Source organism: Engystomops pustulosus, chromosome 2 (genome assembly GCF_040894005.1).
Source record: "Engystomops pustulosus chromosome 2, aEngPut4.maternal, whole genome shotgun sequence".
In the NCBI taxonomy this organism is placed as follows: Eukaryota; Metazoa; Chordata; class Amphibia; order Anura; family Leptodactylidae; genus Engystomops; species Engystomops pustulosus.
In genome coordinates, this window is record NC_092412.1 from 238,380,366 (window position 1) to 238,398,198 (window position 17,833).

At 45.4% G+C, this 17,833-nt stretch overlaps 1 long non-coding RNA gene across 1 annotated transcript in view; it reads left to right on the forward strand.

The window, feature by feature from the left end:
* Positions 1–15,758, forward strand: part of LOC140119487 (uncharacterized) — a 59,535-nt gene extending 43,777 nt beyond the window's left edge. Inside the window, exon 3 of the long non-coding RNA XR_011853378.1 lies at positions 15,692–15,758. This is a non-coding gene — a long non-coding RNA (uncharacterized lncRNA). The remainder of the gene's footprint in view (positions 1–15,691) is intronic.
* Positions 15,759–17,833: the final 2,075 nt, after the last annotated feature.

Here is a 17,833-nt window from a genome sequence, read left to right on the forward strand (position 1 = left end):
TTTCCCCAGCCAGTGGCTCCAGAGCAACATCTGACTCTTTTCTCCATGAAGTGACTCCCCAAATGTTAGCATTTGCATATATACTGTATGTGCCATTGAGTGCACATAGCACCTGGAATATCCTTGCATTCCTAGAATTTAAGGTACTAGTTATCAAAGCCATATAATTATGAGTGTGTCTCCCAATTTTTAAAAGTTGTGGCAGATGTGACCATGACAAATCTCATACAATTTAACCGCAAACCCCAAACTGGTTGTTAAAATAAAGTAAATTTGGGGAACAATAAAGAAGCAGGATGCTGACCCCTTTGTGCTATAAATTGTATAAGTTTCCTCAGGTTGCTGATACAGTTTTGGGTTGTAGCAGAGAAAAGAGCAATAGAAACCATGTTCTTGTTTTCACAACAATGATCTGCCTATGATATAACCCACACATCTAGAAAACTGGTTGTTAAAAAAAAGTACCATATATACTCGAGTATAAGCCTAGTTTTTCAGCACAAAAAAATGTGCTTAAAACTCAAACTCGGCTTATACTCGAGTAAAAAAAATCAAAACTCACCTTTCCAGCTTCCCCCGCTGCTGGCTATATACTGGAGCAGGGGGCTGGCTACATACAGGGGGATATGCGCTGGCAGGCTATATACTGGGTGGGAAGGTGCTGGTTATATACTATGGGGCAGGGTCCGCCAGGCTATATAATGGTGAGGCTGTGACCAATGAATTTCCCAACCCAGGCTTATACTCGAGTCAATAGGTTTTCCCAGGTTTTTGTGGTAAAATTAGGGGCATAGGCTTATACTTGGGTCGGCTTATACTCAAGTATATACCACAAACAAGTGGGATGCTGAAATGGTGGCAGATTATAACAAAAAAAAAATTATAACTTTCTATTAAATAACAAATAGCATTTGTGTGAATTTGTGGAATTCTCCCCTAGGAAACCATATTTAATACAATGCTAATGTCCCACCATAAAAATCTAACTACACTCCAGCATGCCAAACGCTGGCAACAAACCGATATCGTAGAAGCAAACAGATAATAATCATCAATCTTAAGCAACTCATTAAAACTGTATTTTTAAATAGATTCTTCACGGAGAACAAATGCCTCATTAATCTGGAGCATTTCAAGCCGAGAGCGCAAGTAAGGTCAGAAAGAATAATGAGTGACAAGACAGGTCCACCAGACGCTGCATGTTCCTTTACCTTGAAGCCTTCCGTAATGTAAAGGTCAACAGATTTGTTAACTAAAGAGAAAAATGAACGGTTATCTCAATGATTAGCCCGAAATGGCTGAATTACTGCGTCTATTGAGGTGTTCTCTCATTCATGAGAATGGAGTAATGGGAATGGGGACCCATGATGATGACAAGGATCGTTTGTCTTCAAGAAGGATCGTACTGTACAAGAAACCAGGATCGTGTGGAGCAACGTTCCTCCGCAATGTTGTCGCTTTATCCATGAAAAATGTCTGGAGATAAGTTGAAATCTAAATTAAACTTAATTTCTATGTATATGCAGGAAGTATGGGAAGGGGGTTGATCTTACAAGATCGAACGGTTGGGCCCTCCGATTTCACTCAATGGTGCATCGGGGGGTGGTTCCTCCTCGAAGATCTTGGGAACATTAGATAAATCTTAGTGTGGACTTTAAAGGGATATTCCAGGAATAAGCATAATTCATATACAGATGGGTCCTTAAACTATAAGCTTATGTGGAGTTAGTTGTTATTTAAATTTTGGCCCTATTTAGCAGTAAAAAGCTCATGACATAGACTGTAATGAAGAATTAAAATGCTGCCGGCCCTTTAATCAGTGATTTTCTCAGCATGGAGCAGACGCAGGAGAAAAGATGGCCGCTGGTCACATGTCCACATCACATGTCCTGCACCTGCCTGGACAGGTTATGTGATCACCACTTTTTTGACTGTAGTCAGTTGGTTGCAGTGCATCCAATATGGCCGATGTTGTGGTGAGACGTCATCTCACTGAGGTAATGTGCAGTGATGGCAGTTACTCATCAATACTGTGGTAACAGAGCAGGACAGTCTGTTACATCATCACTGGGAGCAGAGCATAAGAGGGAGGAGCTATTACTGAGAACTAATGGATCATGGGACTTGTAGTTTCCAGTGGCGGCCATCTTGGAGATAACTCCACCTACTTTCGGGAAGTCCATAACATTTTGTGAATCAGAAAATCAAACTATTTAACCTCCGTTTTGTGATTAATGACACTGAGTTTTGTTATAGTAATTTATTTATAGCATTATGGGTTTTCCTACCAGACGTTCATATTCCAGGAATAGTAATTCCCTTTAGTAATAATTCCTTCATTTATATAGCGCACACAGAGAGTTTGCCAAATCACCCCTTAAAGTTCCTGACAAGTTAGAACATTCATAGTCAAAAACATACATTGTACACAAAATCATAGGGTGACATACATATATACGTAGATATTGCCCTCAGGCTGACAACAGGTATAAATAGTGAAAACCAGAAAATAGATGCAGCCTATATAGGGCAAGGTGCACCAACACGGGAGTGAGCGACATGCTGAAAACTACTTACAGCCATTCAGTGAAACGAATACTCGATCCACACATACGTGTATCGGGCGTCACCGGCTTCTAAATTCAGACGTCTGAAGGGTTCCTCGAGAATGTGCGAGAGCATCTACTCTAAAAGGACTACGTGCAGAGCAGCAGAGAAGGTCATTACAGGTCAAATGTGTTTATTCACCAGTGTCCAGCATTGTCATATCTATAGTATCAAGTGTTTCTCAGGGTAGAGTATCACCGGAGCAGCTGCCAAGTCCAAGCCATAATGTGCCAAAATCTCGTCAACATGTATTTTCCAGACTGAATGTCTTCTAGGATAGAGGTTGATGACATATCCATAGAAAGGGTCCTGAACAAGGTGGTGGTACATCACCCAGTACTTCCACAGATCATTGGATTTTAGTTCAAACCCCAGGGAATTGTAGAGAAAATAGAGCAAAAAGGCTTCCAATGTTGCTGCATGATATTCAATTAACGGTGTATACCGGCAGCTGATGGGGGGGTATCCAAGACTTGTGGTTTTCTCTGCAATCCTGATTAAAAAACATCCAGAGGTCCGTTTGTAACTAGGGGTCGTCTGTAAGTTGGGTGTTCTTAAGTAGGGGACCGACTGTATCTGTTCTTAATCATGACTTGCTGTCAGCTTGCCAGGATTAGGAACGAATAGTTGGAAACACATCGGTTTAGTTCCTACCACACACTTGCCCCACACCTTATTGGGAAATAAACTTTGCCCCTGATGCCCAAAAGGTGGAAAGAAATGTTCCTAAGGGACTAGAACTGGATTAGGAATTCTGAATGGATACAGAGAGGTTCTGTATTATGAAACCATTATTGGAGACCGGCTGAAAAGTGCATTTCTGTCTTTGTAGAAACAAGCGCCTTAATGGAAAACTAATTAATTTACTGAAAATGTAAATACTTTCTTTCTTCTGAGGTGGCGCTTCAGAAACATGATTGCCACGTTTACAGGCAGCACGGTGGCTCAGTGGTTAGCAGTACAGCCTTGCAGCGCTGGGGTTCTGGGTTCAAGTCCAAGCCAGGTCAAAATCTGCAAAGAGTTTGTATGTTCTCTCCATGTTTGCGTGGAGATCCTCCAGTTTCGTCCCACACTCCAAAATTATACCGGTAGGTTGATTAGATTGTGAGCCCCATGGGGACAGGGACTGATCAGGCAAGCTCTTTGCAGTGCTGCGGAAACTGTTGGTGCTATATCAATGAAGGAATTATTATTATTACCAGGTGTTTACAGCTAGATGCTGGTAGGTGACCCATATTTGCCAACTCTTTGTGGAGGGGATGTTGGAGATGGGCCTGCTGCAAAATCGCTCTGTTTAGGGCATTTCTCGTTTTTGATTATAAACATCCCTTGACCTTTTTTGTGTCATGGTGACTTAATTTTTTTGGTTACACCTCTATTCTGTGAATTGACCACAAAATAAAGTGCCCATATTACATATTATATGACAAAGAGTCTGACAAATGTGGGAGCTTTGTGATATTGTGATGGGCTCGAAAATGTTGCTTGTAGGACATCCGTTTTTTTTGGGGGGGGGACCCTCCTGGACATCCCCAGAGAGCTGATAATTATGGAATCATTACTTTAATGACCCCTAAACTGTAGGAAAAGAAGTTACAATCCTAAATAAAAAGTAATATTCTTTACCACAAACTTCTTCAAGGTCTGGTTTGTTCTTACTCTTGTAACCTTCAAATAATTTTGAGAAAAAAACTCTCTATATTCTTGTCTCTTTGCGGCATCTGCTTTCTTCAAGGTTACATTACCTAAATGGATGCCCCTAGCTGCTTCAGATTCATATCTATACATCCAAAATGATCTATCTGTGCCGAGGCTTCTCATACCGCTCTTATTCTACAGAATAATTACACTGTTGGCCTTTAAAGAGGTAAATCTGCTAAGACCAAAAAATATTAAAGTGAGCAGTTGGCACCTTATATGCCGTGTCACACATTGTGATCTGCTGATATAAGCGTTCTGTTTATCTCACTCCTACACAGCCAAGATATGAAGAAGCCGCTCCAGTTATGATGAGATCTCTCAGTAGGTGTCTAGAACCCATGAGAGATTGGCAGACGGGGGGAAAGGGGTTAAAGACGGGAAATAAGTTTTATTTTTCATCAAATGCGTTGGCAGGTGTCCCGAAAATTCAGATTTATAAAGGTTTTATATATGTTATATTTAAACTTTATAACAGAAAGGACAAATATCAGAGTTGAATTATAAAGGAGAACGACTTCTTCTCCGGTGATTCTAACCCAACGGGATTTCGGAACATTAAGCATTGACAGATATGCGGGGGAAGATGACAATATTAATATTGAAAGGATACAACGGGTTATGATTACACCCAAGCCCTTAGGGGCTATGGACCTAAAGAGACCAGTCTTATAAAGGATACACTATAGTTATAGGACTTGATTTTGCATTGGAGACCAGCATCTTAGAGTCAAGACTTAGGCCCCATGCCCACGACCGTCGGGGGGATCGTATGTACAGCCGCTGGCTTGCAGCCCATAGACGGTAATGGCCCCACAGAGCCCATGTCCTATCGGGCCGTGTGTAATGCATTGCAATGGAGAGGGGTCACCCTTCCTCCTCTCCATCGCATTGGACGTATGCGGCCGTAGTCCTTCAGGCATACGTTCGTGTGCATGAGGCCTTAGGGTCAAGATTTTACCCTGCATGGTGCAATATACCCACATGTTTAAGAGTTGACAAAATTGAATTAAAAAATTGGTTGATTCAGACTACAGATGAGTAAATTGTCAAAGAAACAATTCATAGAAACTTCGACAAACTTTTTGAAAGATTCGGTAAGGATCCGGACCTATTTGATCGGAACCGACGTTGCTCCAATTGTTCTAGAAATTGTTATAAATCACGTCCAGTCGTGATTATTCTTAAAAAGCTCCAATCTCATTTTGCTTTTTTTTTCATTTTCCTTCTCTTGTCCCCAAGTTTTTATATGAATGACTGATGTATATTACAAGATTCGTCCAAAGAGAAGAAGAAAAGATTCAAGTTTGATTGGACTATGGACCTAATGAGACCAGTCTTATAAAGGATACATTCAGTGTCAGGCTGGAGTTTCTTGGTTCCACTAGATAGATTTATTGTGGGACCAATTGTCCATTAACCCCTGGGACATATACTAGTACTACCTTCCACATTCAGCTTTATTCCACCTCTAGAAACCAGTACGCAGTGAAAGCCTGGAGCCACCGAAGGTTCCTCTGGGCCTTGGGCGGTCCAGTCCAGTACTGGATACATTATAGTTATAGGGCTTGGCACACATTTTGCATTAGGGACCAGCATCTTAGAGTCAAGACTTAGGATGAAGATTTTTACCCTGCATGGTGCAATATGCCCACGTGTGTTAGGAACTTGACAAAATTTCATAAAAAATTGGTTGTTTCTAGACACAATTCGTAGAAGCCTTTAAGAATCTTTCAAAAGATTAAAGGTTTGGACCTATTTGCTCCCATTGTCCTAGAAATTGGTATAAACGCCCGCTAATCGTCTATAACACTGATTTCCATGAAAAGCTCTAATCTCATTTTGTTAATTGTTTACGATTTTTTGTTTTCATTTCCCTCAATCGTTCCCACCTCTCTAAGCTTTCGAATGAATGACAGAAGATTCATCCAAAGAGAAATGGCAAATTCCTACAGAATCTATGAACAGATTTGCTCATCTCTAGTTCAAACCCTTTCAGCTCCAGCATCACCACTTTGGTGGACCCTACCATCAGTGCCTAGGGCCCAAGCCTTCTAGGGGGCCCATGGCCATCCAATCCATTCTCTGATTAGGGGACCCATGGCCACCCAAACCACCCCCAAATTATATACTGAGAAAGACCTTCATCCATGAAATCCTCCTACATCTGTTGCTGCTCTCAATTCACATGTACACAAGAGCCATCTCAGGACCTTTGAAGGTCCTCCAAAGGTCCCGAAACTGCAGATTGAAAGTCGGCAGAAGGGAAACATCCTTCATTCCCAAAATAAGCTGATTCTAGTACCATATGTAGTAAGTGACTTATAGGGGTTATAATATTCATACAGGTAGTCTTAATCCGACCCTCCATTCTCTGATTAGGGGTCCGGTAGACATGACAACCCATCCAGAAAATCACTGGCCTCATCAGTTTTGTGTTGTACATGCAGTCATGACTGCTGAGGCCAGGGCCCGGCTCCAGTGACCAATGTGCAGTGCATCATAATTCCAGAAACAGAAGACCATCAGAGATTTTTAAGAAATCGTTTAAGAAATGTATTGCCTGTGATTTTTATGCTATATATTCAAATCTGCTTATGCCCGATCAGGTATGCCTGATGCTGGCGCAGGCCCTGGGAGGATCTCATAGGAAACTCCAAATATAACTATAAAGCTGATGTATAAATAGTAATTTTCCGGATCTTGCAGGTGATGCCTGATCCTTCCCGAGTTTCCAGTTTCCAGTTCTTCTCCATAGTGGGGGGGGGGGGGGGCGATCATCTAGTGAGGTGCTAATGGTGGCCTATGATTGACTCTAAGCATCACGTCTATTGATTTTATCACCTTCATGTCAGATTCTTGTGTGAGAACTGTCACCTCTGTGTTAGCTCATTAAGATAATGCACAAGGCTTGAAAACCAATGTTTAGAGTTTACAGCTCATTAACTTAAAGCCGCTGTAAATGGTCTCTGACCAATATTTTCCCTTCTCCGTGTTCAGCTTCCTGCAGACGCCTCAGTTATTTTCTCTTTGCCTAATAAGCAATACTGTAAGTCACATCTATGGTTCCCTGTTTTATCTCCCCCATGGGGAACAGCTCCAGGCTGCACCTCAATAAACAGAAAGAAGATTTCTACCCAAAATGAAGTATAATATAAAATACGCTCACTTTGTTACTGAAATATAAGCCGATGAATGGTTTTACTATGCGAAAGATCATCTGATATATGATTTGTTACAGGGGTATTACTGCATTGTAGCCTAAGAGGTTCTAGTAGCATTTAAATGAATCTTGCCCCACTGTTCATGCAATCTGCAGGCAGCATGTTATAGAGCAGGAGGAGCTGAGCAGATTTTACATAGTGTTCTATATGCAGGCAGCATATTATAGAGCAGGAGGAACTGAGCAGATTGTATATAGTGTCCTATCTGCAGGCAGCATGTTATAGAGCAGGAGGAGCTGAGCAGATTGTACATAGTATCCTATCTTCAGGCAGCATGTTATAGAGCAGGAAGAGCTGAGCAGATTGTACATAGTTTCCTATCTGCAGGCAGTATGTTATAGAGCAAAAGGAGATTAGAAGATTGTACATAGTGTCCTATCTTCAGGCAGCATGTTATAGAGCAGGAAGAGCTGAGCAGATTGTACATAGTTTCCTATCTGCAGGCAGTATGTTATAGAGCAAAAGGAGATTAGAAGATTGTACATAGTGTCCTATCTGCAGGCAGCATGTTATAGAGCAGGAGGAGCTGAGCAGATTATACATAGTGTCCTATAGTGATGGGAATTACAACTCTTCGCACACTAAGAAGAGCCGGCTCTTCCGGCTCCTGAACGGCTCTCTATTAAATATATAATGCATGGAGAGTCTCAGTTGCATAAAGATGAAGGAAGAAATTTCCAGAAAATGTCAAATCACTTGGAAATGAGAAAGTCTTGCTGAAAACATGACCCGGTATCCCCCGCACTGATGTGTCAGACCCCTTAGTTCTTAGATTGAATGTATTTGTGAAGAAAGAATCTGGAAAACACTTTCCTATGAATATCTCATCATGGACACCGCACATGCGTTACCACTAATAGAGTGTAATTAATTGTTGATTAATTGCAGCAGCCGATGACATTGACCCTTATTTGGCGATAACAAAAAGCAATTAAAGTATCATTTGAAACAAATGCATAACAAGCACAAAAATACAAGAACTTTATGCAGTGACCCCTCAGCCACCATGTCCATGAACAGGAACCAAAAACACAGCTAAAAATCTAAAATTTTTATATATATCTTTATTTTTTATTTCTTTACCGATTTTGTTGGATTTTTTTTTTACCAATATTACTGAATGATTTTTGAAATTACAGAACTTGACATGGAAAAAAACAATAACAAAAATGCTTTAAAACTAGAGATGAGCGAGCACTAAAATGCTCGAGTGCTCGTTATTCGAGACAAACTTTTCCCGATGCTCGAGTGCTCGTCTCGAATAACGAGCCCCATTGAAGTCAATGGGAGACTCGAGCATTTTTCAAGGGGACCAAGGGTCTGCACAGGGAAGCTTGGCCAAACACCTGGGAACCTCAGAAAAGGATGGAAACACCACGGAAATGGACAGGAAACAGCAGGGGCAGCATGCATGGATGCCTCTGAGGCTGCTTAATCGCACCATTATGCCAAAATAATGGGCAACAGCATGGCCATGACAGAGTGACCGAATGAGGCTAGATAGCATCTAAAACATCCAATAATTGACCCTGACACTATAGGGGACGGCATGCAGAGGCAGCGGCAGCAGCGGCAGGCTAGAGAGTGTCATGGTGACATACCCTAAATGGACTCAGGTTTCACCAAAGGAGGTGAGCAAGAAGCGCTGAAATGATTTCCTATGTGAACAAAAGGTTGACGGTATATTTAGTCGATAACACAGCATGGTGGCGACATAGTGACCAAGTTCCATAACGTATCTGGTGAAACACCCGAAAAATTAGCCTGCCACAGCTCTTTTGATAAGGAGACGACATGTGGAGGCAGCCATGGAGACGACTTCCATGATTAAGAGCGACAGTATGGGGCATTCATATTGTGCTGCTATGATTGCAACTTCAGGTCTCCAGCATGGCGGCGACAGATGGGCCGAGTTCCATTATGTATCTGGTGAAACACCTGAAAATTCTGCCTGACACAGCTCGTTTGATAAGGGGATGATGTGCTGCATATCCTCTCGTGCTCCAGCGTTTGGGGTTTAGAGAGTTGAAAGTTGTGCATGGAGACATTGGTGGACGCTGTGGAGCATCGTGGAGGCAAAATGGACAGGAAACAGCAGGGGCAGCATGCATGGATGCCTCTGAGGCTGCCTAATCTTGGGATGGAGCTGGCGGTCCGCTGCCAGGCGAGCTTTCGCCTTTCCAAGCCCCTGTCTCTCGGCTCCTCCCCACCCAAAATGGGCCTGGGGGCCAGAAGCGTTTACTTTGAAAAAATTATAATTTTCAAAGCAGGCCGGGTCGTTTGAATATTTCATCTAGGAATAATGGAATAGCATAGTGGTTCTATTTTTAATTGTTTTTTCGGAAATGGTTCCATGATTAAGAGCGACAGTATGGGGCATCCATATTGTGCTGCTATGATTGCAACTTCAGGTCTCCAGCATGGCGGCGACAGATGGGCCGAGTTCCACTATGTATCTGGTGAAACACCTGAAAATTCTGCCTGACACAGCTCGTTTGATAAGGGGACCATGTATGGAGGCAGGGAAGTAGTAGTAGATTAAAGGTGCTGCAGTTAAAACTATGTTAGTTGGATCTTGGGATGGAGCTGGCGCTCCGCTGCCAGGCGAGCTTTCGCCTATCCAAGCCCCTGTCTCTAGGCTACTCCCCAAACAGCACTTCTAAGAACCTTTTGTATAAGATCAAGTGTAGTAGTGTTCTTATAAGTTTGGGTTATGGCGGGTGAGGGGAATGTAAACAGATGCGCAAGAAGCGCTGAAATAATATCGGTAAATGATAAAAGTTTGCCAGTATATTTTGTGGATTACACAGCAGGGTGGCGACAAAGTTAACAAGTTTGATGTGGAAGCCATGAAAACAACCCAAAATTCTGCCTGACACAGCTCGTTTGATAAGGGGACCATGTATGGAGGCAGCTATATGGACGACTTTTGGAGGCAGCTATGGAGACAATTTAATTTGGATAGTGCCTGTATGTGGCAGTCCAAAAAAGTTTTAAAACCAGAGGAGCAGGTAGGTGGTCCTCCAGAAAAATTAAATAGATCGAGTGCCTGTATGTGGTAGTCCAAAAAAGTTTTCAAACCAGAGGAGCAGGTAGGTGGTCCTCCAGAAAAATTAAATAAATTGAGTGCCTGTATGTGGCAGTCCAAAAAAGTTTTCAAACCAGAGGAGCAGGTAGGTGGTCCTCCAGAAAAATTAAATAGATTGAGTGCCTGTATGTGGCACTCACAAAAATTGTTTAAAACAGAGGACCAGGTAGGTGGCCCTCCAGAAAAATTAAATACATAGAGTACTATAGCTAGAGCCAGTTGGCCCTGGCAAAAATAGCCAGTTTCCTCTGCTTTAGTGTACAAAGAGGAGGAGGAGGAGGACAATGAGGAGGAGGAGTGCATACATTATTCAGGTTGAGCTTCTTTCACCTGGTGGAGAATGAAAATGTGGAGAAATCCAGGCTTTATTTATCTTGATAAGCGTCAGCCTGTCAGCGCTGTCAGTCGACAGGCGTGTACGCTTATCGGTGATGATGCCACCAGCTGCACTGACAACCCGCTCGGACAACACGCTAGCGGCAGGGCAGGCAAGAACCTCCAAGGCGTACAGCGCCAGTTCGTGCCACATGTCCAGCTTTGAAACCCAGTAGTTGTAGGGAGCTGTGTGATCATTTAGGACGATGGTATGGTCAGCTACGTACTCCCTCACCATCTTTCTGTAAAGATCAGCCCTACTCTGCCGAGACTGGGGACAGGTGACAGTGTCTTGCTGGGGTGACATAAAACTGGCAAAGGCCTTGTAAAGCGTACCCCTGCCAGTGCTGGACAAGCTGCCTGCTCGCCTACTCTCCCTCGCTACTTGTCCCGCAGAAGTACGCCCTCTGCCGCTAGCGCTGTCAGAAGGGAAATACTGTTTCAGCTTGTGCACCAGGGCCTGCTGGTATTCATGCATTCTCACACTCCTTTCCTCTCCAGGGATGAGAGTGGAAAGATTTTGCTTGTACCGTGGGTCCAGGAGAGTGAATACCCAGTAATCGGTGCTGGAATAAATTCTTTGAACGCGAGGGTCATGGGATAGGCAGCCTAGCATGAAATCTGCCATATGCGACAGAGTCCCAACGCGCAAGAATTCACTCCCCTCACTGGCCTGACTGTCCATTTCCTCCTCCTCCAACTCTTCTTCTGCCCATACACGCTGAACAGTGAAGGACTGAACAATGGTCCCCTCTTCTGTCTCGCCAACATTCTCCTCCTCTTCCTCCGCATCCTCCTCCACCTCCTCCGATATGCGCTGAGAAACAGACCTGAGGGTGCTTTGGCTATCAACAAGGGAATCTTCTTCCCCCGTCTCTTGTGACGAGCGCAAAGCTTCCGACTTCATGCTGACCAGAGAGTTTTTCAACAGGCCAAGCAGCGGGATGGTGAGGCTGATAATGGCGGCATCGCCACTGACCATCTGTGTTGACTCCTCAAAGTTACTCAGCACCTGACAGATATCAGACATCCACGTCCACTCCTCATTGTAGACTTGAGGAAGCTGACTGACCTGACTACCAGTTCTGGTGGAAGTTGACATCTGGCAGTCTACAATCGCTCTGCGCTGCTGGTAAACTCTGGATAACATGGTTAATGTTGAATTCCACCTCGTGGGCACGTCGCACAACAGTCGGTGAGCGGACAGTTGGAGGCGGCGCTGCGCTGCCCTGAGAGTGGCAGCATCTGTGCTGGACTTCCTGAAATGCGCACAGATGCGGCGCACCTTTGTGAGCAAATCAGACAGATTGGGGTATGTCTTGAGGAAACGCTGAACTATGAGATTTAACACATGGGCCAGGCATGGCACATGTGTCAGTCTGCCGAGTTGCAGAGCCGCCACCAGGTTACGGCTGTTGTCACACACAACCATGCCTGGCTTCAGGTTCAGCGGTGCCAGCCACAGATCAGTCTGCGCCGTGATGCCCTGTAATAGCTCTTGGGCGGTGTGCCTTTTATCGCCTAGGCTCAGCAGTTTGAGCACTGCCTGTTGTCGCTTAGCGATGGCACTGCTGCTGTGCCTAGAGCTACCGACTGATGGCGCCATGCCCACGGATGGTAATTCGGAGGAGGAGGTGGAGGAGGGGTGGAAGGAGGAGGAGGCATAGTAGGCCTTTGAGACCTGGACCGAGGTAGGCCCCGCAATCCTCGGCGTCGGCAGTATATGACCAGCCCCAGGGTCAGACTCGGTCCCAGCCTCCACCAAGTTAACCCAATGTGCTGTCAGCAATATATAGTGGCCCTGCCCGGCAGCACTCGTCCACGTGTCCGTGGACAGGTGGACCTTGTCAGAAATGGCGTTGGTCAGGGCACGGATGATGTTGTCTGACACGTGCTTGTGCAGGGCTGGGACGGCACATCGGGAAAAGTAGTGGCGACTGGGGACCGAATACCGAGGGGTGGCCGCCGCCATGAGGTTTCGAAAGGCCTCGGTCTCTACCAGCCTATAGGGCAGCATCTCCAGGCTAAGCAGTTTGGAGATGTGGACGTTGAGGGCTTGGGCGTGTGGGTGGGTTGCACTATACTTCCTTTTGCGCTCCAGCGTCTGGGGTATGGAGAGCTGAACGCTGGTGGATTCTGTGGAGGATCGTGGAGGCGAAGATGGGGTTTTCGCATGGGAGGTGTTTGGGCCGGGGTCCTGGGCAGGGGGCTGACTAGCAGATGACACAGGGGAAGGAGCAGTGGTGTGCCCGGCCGGAGGTGAACGGGCTTGGTGCCATTGAGTGGGGTGTTTAGCATTCATATGCCTGCGCATACTGGTGGTAGTTAAGCTAGTAGTGGTGAAACCCCTGCTGATCCTGGTTTGGCACAGGTTGCACACCACAGTCCGTCGGTCATCCGGTGTTTCTTTAAAGAACCTCCAGACTTCTGAAAATCTAGCCCTCGCCACGGGAGCTTGACTATGTGAAACATTTGGCGCTGATGCACCAGCTCTTGCCCTGCCTCTCCGTCTGGCCCCACCACTGCCTCTTCCAACCTGTTCTGCTATAGGACTCGCCTCCATCTCAGAAGCACTGTGTTCACCCGGCCTATCAACCCAGCTTGGGTCTGTCACCTCATCATCCTCCGATCCCTCAGTCTGCTCCCCCCTCGGACTTCCTGCCCTGACAACAACTTCACCACTGTCTGACAACCGTGTCTCCTCATCGTCCGACACCTCTTTACACACTTCTTCCACTACGTCAATAATGTCATCATCACCCACAGACTGCGACCGGTGGAAAACCTGGGCATCGGAAAATAGCTCAGCAGCAACCGGACAAGTGGTTTGTGACTGTGGGAAGGGTCCAGAAAACAGTTCCTCAGAGTACGCCGGTTCAAATGCCAAATTTTGGTGGGAGGGGGCAGACTGGGGGGGAGGAGGCTGAGGTGGAGGAGCTGGAGGAGTGCTGATTTCGGTGACATGGGTGGACTGCGTGGAAGACTGACTGGTGGACAAATGGCTAGAAGCATTGTCCGCAATCCACGACATCACCTCTTCGCACTGTTCTGGCCTCAACAGTGCTCTACCACGAGTCCCAGTAACTTGAGACATGATGAACCTAGGGAGTGTAGCTCTGCGGCGTTCCCCTGCTCCCTCATCAGCAGGTGGTGTCTCACCCCGCCCAGGACCACGGCCTCTGACCCCTGCAGTAGTTGGACGCCCACGTCCACGCCCTCGTCCTCTACCCCTAGCCCTCGGGTTAAACATTTTCAAAATTAAAGTGTAAACTTTAAAAAAAAAAATTGTGTTTTTTTTGTTTTTTGTTTTTTTAAACAAAACAATGCTATCCTATTGCTATGGCTAGTTTTTAACCTACACTGACAGCACACAACTGGATTTTGTGCTGTGCCTGATGACTTTGAGTTATAAAAAGAAATAAACGTAAAAAAAAAATAAATCAGAAGACTCTGCCTAATTCAAATCAAACCCCTAATAAATTGTCCCACTTTGGTGTTTGAGGTGGATATGTGTGTCACTAAGAGCTAAACACAACGGTCGCAGGTCTCCCAGCAAATTCCTCACAATATGGTACTAGCTGCACTACTAGTGCCAGCAAGCCCAGCCACAAACAAATAAAAAAAAAGTAAATATAATGTTATTGTAGGCCTAAGAAGGGCTGTTGGGTTCTTGTAGAATCACTCCTGCCTAACACTATTCTAATAGAACACCCTAACGCTATCCCTGCAGCAGCAGCAGCTCTCTCCCTAGCGGCATCCAGACACAGAATGATCCGAGCAGCGCGGGCAGGGGCTAGTCTGTTCCAGGGTCACCTGATCAGGCCAGCCAACCACTGCTATCGACGTGTAAGGGTACCACGTCATGCTGGGTGGAGTGCAGAGTCTCCTGGCTTGTGATTGGCTCTGTTTCTGGCCGCCAAAAATCACAATGGCGGGAGATGCCATTTTCTCGAGCAGGCGAAATACTCGTCCGAGCAACGAGCAGTTTCGAGTACGCTAATGCTCGAACGAGTATGTTCGCTCATCTCTATTTAAAACATGGAGAAGGAGAATACTGGGGAAATTCTAATAAGATGTTCACTTTTAGGCTAGAACCTCTGCATACGAGAACAACTAAAGTGTATAATTTCCTAAAACTGAACCGGTCACCGCTAAATTACCAACCCGCTCAGGTAGGAGTTGAAATGCCCTTCCAAAAATTCCCTCTTTATGTAACTCTCATCCATTTACTGATGTAAAAGCCACTTTTTGCCTTGGGCAACATTCACAAGGCTGTTTGCTTCTTATAGTTGTTATCCATAGCCTCCTTCCTTCTAAAATCAAGTTTTAAAATTATGCTAAAATTATCCTAGCGTTACCAGACCCCCTTCATGCTGTAACTTCATAGAGTGTTAGGCCGGCGGCACACGTGGTGTTTTGAACCTGTTTTGGGCCGTTTTTAAGCAGTCCGTTAAAACCACATGTGTTTTTTGACCGTTTTTGGCCGTTTTCCAATTATTCTCATTAAGATAATTGGAAAAAACTGACAAAAACTGAAGCGTTTTCAAAAACGCATGCGTTTTTTAACTCACTGCTTAAAAACAGCCCAAAAATGGGTTCAAAACCCCACGTGTGCCGCCGGCCTTAGGGCTCTTTCACATTGGGTTTGTTTTTCACGTCTGTGGAAAAAATAATAAAATATGTCCTATTTTTTTCCCAGATGCGGTTCACGGAAGGCAATAGAAGTCTATGGGTTCGCAAAAACAAAACTAATGAAACATCAGTTTTTTTTCCCACTGATGAGGCTGAAAAACCGTGTGTGAAGTTTTTAAAACGATGTTACACCTTTGGGTTTTTTTTGCGGACATGGAGACACAACGGAGACAAAACACAACGGATGTGCAACTGAAGCTGAACATCAATACCAAAGCAAAAGAGCCGTTACACTGTGCAGAAGTGCATATCCCACCCTAGGGGCCTCACTAGGTCATAAGATATGGGGCCCATCAGGGTCGGACTGGGGTACCTAGGCCCCACCAGTGAAATACATTCTGGGGGCCCACCTAATTCTACAGGGAAATATTACCTGTATATTCTTGGGCCACGTTTACAGAATGCATTTTCATTTCGTCTGAAAGGCACAACAAATGCAACAGGCAAAACACATCAGTATTAAAGATTGTAAAAACCCGGATGTATTTTTAGGAGCGTTTTTCCCATGCTTTTGCAAGGTGTTTTAAAACGCAATGCAAACACATAATGTGAACGCAGCCTAAAACCATGTGCGCAAGATGCAATTTAATTGTGTTTGAAAATACATTTTAGGTGCATCTGGAGAATCTCCTCCCTGAATGCAGACGTGTTTAGACCTATATGCTTGTGTTAGGTAAGTTGTAACCTGCTTTGTTGCTACTTACCCAGCACAAGCTTTTAAGTCCAAACACGTCTGCGTTTCTGGAGGAGATTATCCAGATGCACTTAAAATGGAATTTAATCTTGTGAACATGGATGTAAGGTCCAGCATTAGTGCCTCAGTGCCTCTGCAGCCCCTATTGTTCCTGCTCATATTGTGGCCTCTCAGTTCCCAATCATATTGTGGACCCCCTCACATTGTGGCCCTTCTCATCTATTCCTTATATTCTAGCCCCCACGCATATCCCCAAATTGTAGGCCCCCTCTCATTGCCCCCTCTATTGTTGCCTCATACACCCATATTGTGGGCACCCTCTCATTTACCCCCCATATTGTAGACCCCCTCTCATATGCCCCGATTTTGTGTGCTCCCTCTCATATACCCCCCCATATTATGGGCCCCTCTCATATCTCCCCCCATATTGTGGGTCCACTCTTATAACCCCATATTGTGGGTGCCCTCTCATATCCTCCTATAGTGTGGGCCTCCTCACTTACCCCCTCTCATACCCCTCATATTGTGCTCACCCCCACTTGGGGACCCATCTAACTCAGGGGCCCACCGAAGGATCCACCTGTTCACCTGTGAGATAGTCTGAGCCTGGGGCCCATGCCCCAAATCTTTTAGTGTGTGCCCCGGACCAGCGCTGTCCAGGCATTTCCCTCACTGTTATCACTATATGCATCTTCATGACAAAGATAGTTCTGTAGTAGAGGTGGACATTACTGGGGGCTGTGTGGGGGACATTACTGGGGGCTGTGGGGGGGACGTTACTGGGATCTGTGGGGGGGGCGTTACTGGGATCTGTGGGGGGGACGTTACTGGGGGCTGTGTGGGGGACATTACTGGGATCTGTGGGGGGGACGTTACTGGGGGCTGTGTGGGGGACATTACTGGGATCTGTGGGGGGACGTTACTGGGGGCTGTGTGGTCTACATTCCTAGGGACTGTGTGGGGGACATTACTGGGGGCTGTGTGGGGGACATTACTGGGGGGCTGTGTGGGGGACATTACTGGGGGGCTGTGTGGGGGACATTACTGGGGGGCTGTATGGGGGACATTACTGGGGGGCTGTATGGGGGACATTACTGAGGGGGACATTACTGGGGGCTGTATGGTCTACATTCCTAGGGGCTGTGTGGGGGACATTACTGGGGGCCGTGTGGAGGACACTATAGCTGTTTGCTTATCTATAGCTGTGTATCTATAGCCATATATCTGTGTGTCTGTAGCCATATAACTGTGTGTCTATAGGTGCTTGTCTATAGCCATGTATCTGTGTGTCTATAGGTGCTTGTCTATAGCCATGTATCTGTGTGTCTATAGGCACTTGTCTATAGCCATGTAGCTGTGTGTCTATAGGCACTTGTCTATAGCCATGTAGCTGTGTGTCTATAGGTGCTTGTCTATAGTCATGTATCTGTGTGTCTATAGGCACTTGTCTATAGC